This window comes from Schistocerca nitens, chromosome 6 (assembly GCF_023898315.1).
Source record: "Schistocerca nitens isolate TAMUIC-IGC-003100 chromosome 6, iqSchNite1.1, whole genome shotgun sequence".
Classification (NCBI taxonomy): Eukaryota; Metazoa; Arthropoda; class Insecta; order Orthoptera; family Acrididae; genus Schistocerca; species Schistocerca nitens.
The window spans coordinates 457,918,844-457,929,205 of NC_064619.1; the positions used below are offsets into that span (position 1 = coordinate 457,918,844).

At 45.0% G+C, this 10,362-nt stretch overlaps 1 pseudogene; it reads left to right on the top strand.

Moving 5' to 3' along the window:
* The first annotated feature begins 9,756 nt into the window (after positions 1-9,756).
* Positions 9,757-9,873, top strand: LOC126264047 (5S ribosomal RNA; annotated as a pseudogene).
* The last annotated feature ends 489 nt before the right edge of the window (positions 9,874-10,362 follow it).

The following is a 10,362-nucleotide window of genomic DNA, read 5'->3' on the forward strand; positions in this document are numbered from 1 at the left end:
CCGCGTGAGACGACGCTTCATCCAGTCCCAAACATGCTCAATGGGGGACAGATCCGGAGATCGTGCTGGCCAGGGTAGTTGACTTCCACCTTCTAGAGCACGTTGGGTGGCACGGGATACATGCGGACGTGCATTGTCCTGTTGGAACAGCAAGTTCCCTTGCCGGTCTAGGAATGGTAGAACGATGGGTTCGATGATGGTTTGGATGTACCGTGCACTATTCAGTGTCCCCTCGACGATCACCAGTGGTGTACGGCCAGTGTAGGATATCGCTCCCCACACCATGATGCCGGGTGTTGCCCTGTGTGCCTCGGTCGTATGCAGTCCTGATTGTGGCGCTCACCTGCACGGCGCCAAACACGCATACGACCATCATTGGCACCAAGGCAGAAGCGACTCTCATCGCTGAAGACGACACGTCTCCATTCGTCCCTCCATTCACGCCTGTCGCGACACCACTGGAGGCGGGCTGCACGATGTTGGGGCGTGAGCGGAAGACGGCCTAACGGTGTGCGGGACCGTAGCCCAGCTTCATGGAGACGGTTGCGAATGGTCCTCGCCGATACCCCAGGAGCAACAGTGTCCCTAATTTGCTGGGAAGTGGCGGTGCGGTCCCCTACGGCACTGCGTAGGATCCTACGGTCTTGGCGTGCATCCGTGCGTCGCTGCGGTCCGGTCCCAGGTCGACGGGCACGTGCACCTTCCGCCGACCACTGGCGACAACATCGATGTACTGTGGAGACCTCACGCCCCACGTGTTGAGCAATTCGGCGGTACGTCCACCCGGCCTCCCGCATGCCCACTATACGCCCTCGCTCAAAGTCCGTCAACTGCACATACGGTTCACGTCCACGCTGTCGCGGCATGCTACCAGTGTTAAAGACTGCGATGGAGCTCCGTATGCCACGTCAAACTGGCTGACACTGACGGCGGCGGTGCACAAATGCTGCGCAGCTAGCGCCATTCGACGGCCAACACCGCGGTTCCTGGTGTGTCCGCTGTGCCGTGCGTGTGATCATTGCTTGTACAGCCCTCTCGCAGTGTCCGGAGCAAGTATGGTGGGTCTGACACACCGGTGTCAATGTGTTCTTTTTTCCATTTCCAGGAGTATATATATATATATATATATATATATATATATATATATATATATATATATAAAATCAAAAAATGTTTTGCATCACCCCGTTTTCGAAAAGTTTACGAATCGCCTAATTGAGGCATGACGTGAGTACGAGTCCGTTATTCCCCTAGACGTATGATGGGAAACCACCTAAAAACCACATCTAGTGCGGCCGGGATACTGGCCGTCTAGTTAAGTTCCAAGTGGATTCGAGCCGAAGCTGGCTCGTTTACCCCGAGTCCCGGAAGCAGCATGCTAACGCTCGCGGTTATCCGGGCGGGTAAATGTTCCGGCCAATACGGCATGTAATAGGTGTCCATCCAAAGGGACGTCATGCGCATTTTCTCTGGTATTTTGGTACATATTAGCAATTTCATTTTTGCAAAGCGTAGCTGGAGTCAGCTCAAACGAACATTGTTCTCCGTGTTCTTCATGCTACAGCCAGACAACGAGAACTTGTTTGCGTATCACCTATCAGGGGGCTCTCACATATACTGAGGGAACGTTCTTCGGTTTACCCTCGGTTCTACTTGGCTTCAAGAACTTTTACGATGTAAATTCCCCACAGGGAGGTCGCACACAAAAAGGTTTAGAATTAAATACTCTATGAACGATCACTGTTTATTAGCGAATAATCCCGCGGATTATAATTAGAATCTGACTTCGTTCAGCTAGAGGAAAGTTCCTTACATCGCTAGTAATTCCAAAATTAACAAAATTATTTATAAATTCCGACTAACAAAACACGTATGGTAAACATCAGCATCAGCTGTAACGCAACTTCGATTATATTTCGTACGTAATACATCCAGATCGCAGCTTTCCCATAACTAGCCTGGAATGATGATTAAGTTCAACTATATTTCGATAGTAACATCTGGACTTGCGCCAACGCCATTAACATGACTTCAAAAAGAAATCAAAGGCAAGCTTACAATCAATTATTTTTTCATACTAATATCTTCTGCGATGCTCTGTTCGGAACTCAATTCTGGTCGATCCATTGTACAGCAACTATCGCTGATCGCGTCTTTGGGGTCAGTCCTTAGACCAAGTGGTCAGCCAAGGCAACGTAGTTTCTACAAAGGATACTTCTGCAACATATTTACCAACACTTTAGCATTTACGAAGTTTTCCCGCAGCTACAGATCGTCCAGTTCTCAGCTGAAGTTGCAGCCATCGTTGTTATGCACGCGTGCTCTAGAGAACGCCAATAAATCGGGAAGTGCGCTATAGGCATACCATCATAAGCGCCAGCAGGAACTAAAACATCGTTGCTGAATGGGTGTGGCAGCCAGCACGGAAGTGTGCCGTGCTTTCGCTGCTGGGGTTCTGGTTATTCTTCGTGTTTTACGCTAAAAGGAATATCGCGCTAGACTGATTTGGGACAGTTGTATCGAATGGGCCCATAAAATACCCCTTCTAAAAACGATTTTGTCTGTAAGCGGACACAGACCGGTGGTTTCCGTAGGCACTGGGTGTCTCATGAAGGACGTGATGAGCCGGCCGGAGTGGCCGTGTGGTTCTAGGCGCTACAGTCTGGAGCCGAGCAACCGCTACGGTCGCAGGTTCGAATCCTGCCGCGGCCATGGATGCGTGTGGTGTTCTTAGGTTAGTTAGGTTTAATTAGTTCCGTTCTAGGCGACTGATGACCTCAGAAGTTAAGTCGCATAGTGCTCAGAGCCATTTGAACCATTTTGAAGGACGTGATGAGCAGTATTCGTTCGATCCGACTCTAATTACATTCTTCAAAAACGAAACTGCAAATATCCTGCAAAAATCGATAGGAAATGCGCATGACCGCTCTTAGGGGGGACACTCGGTATAATATCTTTTCAGAAATAAATAAGTAAAGAAATACCTATGAAATATACCACATAGATACCGCAGGATATCATTGTGACGAAGGCAAGGAAAGTATTATGCATTTCGTAAAAGAAAGGAGGAAATAAGCCGAATTACTTCGCAATCACTGAAGATACATGACCACAAAGGTATTCATTAGAACGATAAAGTGAACGGAACTCAGAGGTCATAAATCAGCATCGACGAGTATCAGTACATGGAATGAGATGTTGTCTGCGAGTAATGGAGTGTCACGACCGCAAATTCCACTGCGACGTAACCGGCGGTAACGAGCCTGATTTTCCGCTGACCGCCCCCGGCGCCAGTCGGCAGTCGGCAGTTGCCAGTCGTCAGTTGCGCCCATGCCTAATGCACGCCAGTAATCACACGGCGGCCGCAAGCCGTTTATCACCCCGTGTGACCAGTCCACGCCGCTTACCGCGTCTCGTCTCTGAGTTTTGGCTGTGGCCAGTAGCTTGTTCACCCACTTACCGTCTCACCCTAGAGTTACATTTGCAGCTCACCTCTTCAATTCCTATTCTCGGGTTAAGATTTCAGTTGCATCTTTTGTCAAGTGCATAACACTTGTTCTGGATGGTATGCAGGGCTTAAATTCCAGTATGTTAGAATTCTTGCTGCGGTTTATGATGTGCTTAATCAGTTCTTTGGCTGATAACTTCTTTTCCAATTTCTTCAAATTTTTCCTGCAGCCATTTCGCCATGACTTCCCTACCATTCGCAATTGTTTCATTTGTACGTAACTTATAGTACCCTATTCCTGACTTTCCCTGCACAAGTTTGTACTTCCTTCTTTCGTCGATCAGCTGAAGTTTTTCTTCAGCTATCCAAGGTGTCTTCGCAGTTATGATCCTCGTATCAGTACCTATGTTTGTCTTTACAGCTTTCGTGAGGACCATTTTCAGAGACGTCCGTTCTACTTCCAATGAACTGCTAACTGTGGTATTCAGTACCGCAGCATCGACAAGCCTTAGGGAACTTAAAACGCATCTCACCATTCCTCTGTACTCCAGCATCCCATTTCTTTCCACGTGATTCTTCAGAATCATTCTCTTAATCATCAGTCTACTCTTCATCATTACTAAACTGGGATTCTAGTCTGTATCTGCCGCTTGATATGTCTTACAATTCGAAATCTGATTTCAAAATGTCTTTCTGACCATGATGTTAAACTGGAATCTTCCTGTGCCTCTGGAACTTTTCCAAGAATACCTCCACCTCTTGTGATTTATGAGCAGTGTATTCGCCATGGTCGTGTTAAAATCACTCCTAGCTGACGTTTTTCACTTGCTACTACAGTGCTACCACATCACCTACGACTTCTGCTCGGTTACAGGCAACACACAAACGTGTTGGGTCACTTCTCAAGTGCTGTTACTTAGACGGAGGTCTAACGATGAGCAATGTTGACAGCGGCCGCCGTAGGTATGCTCTGTCGAAAGCTAGATGCTCTGTCGAAAGCTGATTTCCAGTGACCAATGACTAAGCTGCAGCAAGCGACCTTTTTGTAGGGCGTAATTTAAACTCATGTCCTAACTAAAACACAGCCTCGTGATGTGCAATCTGTCCGAGAAAATGACAATCAACAACCTGCGCTTGCTTTGTTCAAGTCGACTGAAGCTAACCTCTACGAGCAAATTCAAGACAGAAAAATTTCAGATCCAGCGCTAAAAGCAAGCTGTAACTTGTCGCTTTCATTTGATACCTGAAATTATCCTCGCATTAGCTACACGAGCTGACACATTACCAACATTCTTGGTTTGCACTCTGTTACACGCGACACAAGCAAAAACGCAGAAACAAAACTTACTGTTTAAAATTGTGGAAACTTTTTTGTGTTCATGTCTCCAACGGTTGTTTGCAGGAGGCAGCTGCGTTGTCCGAAAGATGGTAGACACTACTCATTTCAGTGTCACTGGAACTTTCTGTACTAGATGAACAGCTGGAATCAATATTTGCGTAACACTGTCTTCGAGGAGACCTTCCTTATTCTACAAATCGTGTTACGCGCTTCCTATACATCACGATAGCTATCCACTCGATTTCAGTGACATGTTCCAGGCTCTGAGCAGTTACTTTCTCAACTTTAAACTCGGGAGCAGCACATCGTTTCACTCGCACTCTTTTAGGTTCAATTGGGTTAAAGGGACAGTGATGTGGTGGTAGTCTTTAGACTCCATGTGTGTAATTATAAGCTAATTCGTCTATGACATACATCGGAAATTACTGCTTATAAAGTGAAACGAGTTCTATAATTCTACCCTTTTCAGTGTATCATCCAAAGTAACTCCGTGTTGTCTTTCTTCCGAGAGGACAGTGTTGGAGACTTATCCTTTAAAACTGAATGGCATGGAGCATGCTCAAGAACAAATACTGTTGAAGTTTCTAAGCTTGGTAACAAAGTATTTTCGAACCAGTTTAAAAATGTTTCGTGATTCATTTCTTCATGGTTGTCTTTCGAGTGAAAGGCAGTTGACAGCCGGGAATAAATCCATGGTAGGTGTTAGCATACCATCACCCTTGCCAGCTGGGAGTGCCATACCTTCTGCTTTGGCACCACTCCAACCTTTCGTAAAAGTCTGACCACAATTCACCCACGTACCATCGATCCAAACATGAATCTTGAAATTAATGTCTTTTACTTCACTCCAAAATCTGCTTTGTTATGTGGCCGTGTATGCTTATATCATTATTATTTGAAGGCCCGGAAATTTTTTATTTAAAACCGAGACTGCAGAAAACAGTCGCAACGATGATTTGCTATCTTCAACAAGTTAGGTCTCGCGCAGTACCGTACGAAGCTTATCTACTGTACGCCAATTTCTGTGATGGTAACAACTGTGTGTGTGTGTGACCCCGAACAAAGTCATGAGCGAAAGGATCCAGATTCGTTGCGCGTTTCTAAACACCCCTCTTGCCCGGCATATGAAGACAATATGCTCCTGCTTCACTTCCTTCGTTCTGGTAATTTTCTTTACCAAGACGAAGTATGGCCATTTCATGAACCTTAACCACGACTCCAGTTTGCGCGACTACTTTCGAAACTGGTAAAAGAGGTCCCCCATTTTCCGCCTCCATCTCAGTCTTCTCGAAGAATGCTCACTATTGTCGCGATTGTCGCTCAAACGCATTACCTTGTCCAGCTTTCTTTCTTGATGTGCTGGATCCCGCTCCTGGGACTGTACCTTTTTCTTCGCATTTTATCGGACACGATAATCGCACCAAAGACTACACACACACACACACACACACACACACACACATACACACATACAACGGTTGTAACGCATAGTTCATAAACTGCATTAACCAAGTAATGGAAGTTAACTGATTGTTTGGTGTGGCATTTCGGCAAGGACGGACTGTTCGGGAGCGACGCGAGCGCTCTCGTTGAATTAAAAAAGAGCTCCAACGATTGAGGGGCCAGTCAACAAGTAATGTTAATCAGACTATAACCGGAATTGGTTTAAGAGCCTCATTAGTCTTTCTCCTACCAAGTACATATTCTCCCACAATTCTGTCTTCGACTCCCTCACCTATCACTGTGTTCCACTCTTCCATAATTATTAGATTATCATTTCCCTTTAGGTACTGACTTACCCGCTAAAGCCGGCCAGGGTGGCCGAGCGGTTCTAGGCGCTTCAGTTTGGAACCTCGCTACCGCTATGGCCGCAGGTTCGAATCCTGCCTCGGGCATGGATGTGTGTAATGTCCTTAGGTTAGTTAGGTTTAAGTAGTTCTAATTCCTAGTGGACTAATGACCTCAGATGTTAGGTCCCATAGTGCTCAGAGCCATTTGAACCATTTTACCCGCTAAATATCCTCATATACCTTCTTTGTCTCTTCATCCTCTGCTTGTTGCGTCTGTTGGACAACTGAACTTGGCGTTGGCATACTGTCGAATCTGATGACAACAACCGTATCACCGTAATGTTCACAGCAACTTACTCTCACGTCAGCTCTATCTTCTGTTCATAACGAATCTTACTCCAGTTATAATATTTTCTGTTGCCCTTAATGTGAACCCATATTCCTCTCACCAGGAGTGATTGGTTATTCAGCCTTATACTCAAGGTCACCTCCTGCTTGACAGTCGCCTACCGATGACCTAAAAGGGGAACTAATCAGGAATCTTTTGCCAACGGAGAGATCATAATTACACTATTTCAATTACAGGCCCCATGCTGTTTTATGATAGACATAATGTCTCTTTAATACACAGATTTACAGAATCTTCTACATCCTCCTGCCTTTGGCCACTGATGACTTTTCCACCTTTCAAGAACTGTTTCCAAGAACAAGAATATTATATTCTTCGCCCTAATTGACAAGATCGTTGGTATAACGAGGATGACTCGTTGTACCGGGGGCTTAGACCGCCATTACAGATGATTTTTATTCGAAATTTAAGTTGTGGCTGGGTTAGAATCTGAGGTCCTGGAACCTGCATGGTTTTCATTATGAGTCAAAGATGATACCCCTATTTCACAGGTGTAAGATTGCCTGACGTGAATGGAATAATACTTGACTTGCCAGTAAATGAAAATCAGAGAAACAAATTTGAATTCTTGGCAGTAATTTCAGCAGTTCTGCAACAGAAACTGTAATAAAGTAATTCGACGAAGAAAGAAAAGAAACTAAAATGTGTACTATGGCATGTTTAAAATTTGTACGATCGTTCTGATACAAAAAGAGTTAAATGAGCGAAATATAAGAGGACATGCTGAAAAATATGCCTCCTAACTTTTTATATCCAAACTCTTAAGGCTTAAATAAAACGAGTTACACACAGCCAATGTATATATAATTCGAAGCCCTGCAGGAGCAGAGGGTTGCAAATTGTTAATGACATATGTTTTATTTAAAAAGGTCTAAGAGAATTTACACAAAGAGTTTGGAGGCAATACCTTTCAGCACGCTCTAGTATCACAATAGGACGTGATTCTAGTGCCCTTACCCATCGGTTTTATTAATCTCACAATACCTCCGAATACCTTGCACAAGATTTTCGTATTCTATCGCTCACTACTTGCCAACTATGAGTCCTACAGAGAAAAAGCCAACCGGAGCTTTTTTTAGAAAATTTGATGTAGTTAAATTTTGTACTGCGTTACTTTTTTGACAGAGGCCGTAGTTTTCGAATTATTGGAGGGAGACGTACAAAATTGACCTTCAAACGTATTTTTCTTGAGGATCACGAAAACCGTGGCCTGCAGCGAAAATGTATCCCAGTGCAAAAATTAACTGCATCGAATTTCCTACATAATGGTCCTGCTAATTTTTTCTGTAGGATTAATAGTTTGCCCGTAGCAAGCGAGAGAATATGAAAATCTCATGTGTGGTTTTGGAAGGCGTTACTGGTTGCACAGTACCTATGACTAGGGGCAACTGAACCACCCTGGATATAATGTAATGCTAACTGTTCTAAGTTTGAAGGATTCACACAGTGGAAGTGGTGTCACTTAGGTTTTGTACCGACTGCGTGGAGAATATACGAGGGTCATTCTACGAATAAAGAGACAAATTGGTCTGGGTAAAAAACTGTTACAAGGGAAAGTTTGGTACTTTTATGGCTTTAAGTTCGAATCACTGGGGTGAGCCCTAATCAGCTGACGTATCAATATTGTTTTGTTTATAACCTTATCAATATATATCAAGATGGCGAGTCCGCTTGAAGCGTCCGCATTAGTTGAACAACGTTCTGTTATTCGTTTTTAGTTGTTGAAGGCGAGAAGCCAGTGAATATATACTGAAGATTGTCTAAAGTTTATGGTGAAGGTTGTATGAATCATTCCAATTTTTACATGTGGGTAGAGAAGACCAAGCGACTGACGGAACACCGTTCTGGCCAACCAGTTGCAGTTTCAACTCCCCCACTTGAAAGTCGAATTGATGACATTATTCATGCCGATCGCCGTGTGACTGTAGATATGATAGTTGATAAGGCTCACGTTAGTACTGGTACAGTTCATAACATTATTTGTAACAAGCTGAAGTGGCTCTGAGCACTATGGGACTTAACATCTGTGGTCATCAGTCCCCTAGAACTTAGAACTACTTAAACCTAACTTACCTAAGGACATCACACACATCCATGCCCGAGGCAGGATTCGAACCTGCGACCGTAGCAGTCTCGCGGTTCCGGACTGAGCGCCTAGAACCGCTAGACCACCGCGGCCGGCAACAAGCCGAAGTACCGCAAAACATGTGCAAGATGGGTCCCAAAGGAGTTAGCGCGGCTTCACAAGCAAACAAGGTTGAGAGTGGACAGAGTGGAGTGGAAGCACATCAACTCACCTATCAAGAAAAATTTTAAAACTGTCAGGAACTGTCAGCAGGAAAAGTCATGTTGACGGTATTTTGGGATGCTGAAGGTCCAGTTGTTAGTGATTTTCACGAAGAGCAGCGTACAATGAACAGCCAATACTACGCGGATTTGCTTTTAAACAACGTGAAGCCAGCTTTGAGAGAGAAACGTCGTAGATGTCAGAGGAGAGGTGCGATTCTCCAGCAAGACAAAGCGCGTCCTCATATTGCTCAACTAACCCGTGAAACCAACGACAAAATGGGGTGGGAAGTACTGCCTTATCCCCCTTACAGTCCTGATTTAGCACCTAGTGATTTCCATTTGTTTGGTGCAATGAAGGAGGCATTACGTGGGAAGAGGTTCCAGGACAACGAGGACGTGAAAAAGTTTGTGGGAAACTGGGTTAAACATCAAAACAAAGAGTTCTTTGCAGCCAGAATAAAGAAGCTGGTAGCCACTTGAAGGCAACGGCCTTGCCGCAGTGGATACCCCGGTTCCCATGAGATCACCGAAGTTAAGCGCTGTTGGGCGTGGCTGGCACTTGGATGGGTGACCATCCAGCTGCCATGCGCTGTTGCCGTTTTTCGGGGTACACCCAGCCTCGTGAAGCCAATTGAGGAGCTACTCGACCGAATAGTAGCGGCTTCGGTCAAGAATGCCATCATAACAACCGGGAGAGCGGTGTGCTGACCCCTCGCCCCTCCTATCGGCATCCTCCTCTGAGGATGACACGGCGGTCGGATGGTCCCTGTAGGCGACTCGTGGCCTGAAGACAGAGTGGTAGCTAGTTGAAACAAATGCATAAATGTTCTAGGGGATTATGTTGAAAAGTAGAAAAAGTATTTTTTTTTAAAGAAAAACTTTTTTTCTCTAAACCAATTTGTCTCTTTAATTATTGAATGACCCTCGAATAATATTCCTCTTAGCTGAAATCCTTAATGTATATACTGTTGTGGCGTAACAAGACAGCCACGCCACTCGTAAGTAGCCGAAAGGCACGCGTTAACTCACGCAGGCTAGCAGATAGGTCTGAAACAGGATACGTAATGAATGCTATAAAGAAAAGTAC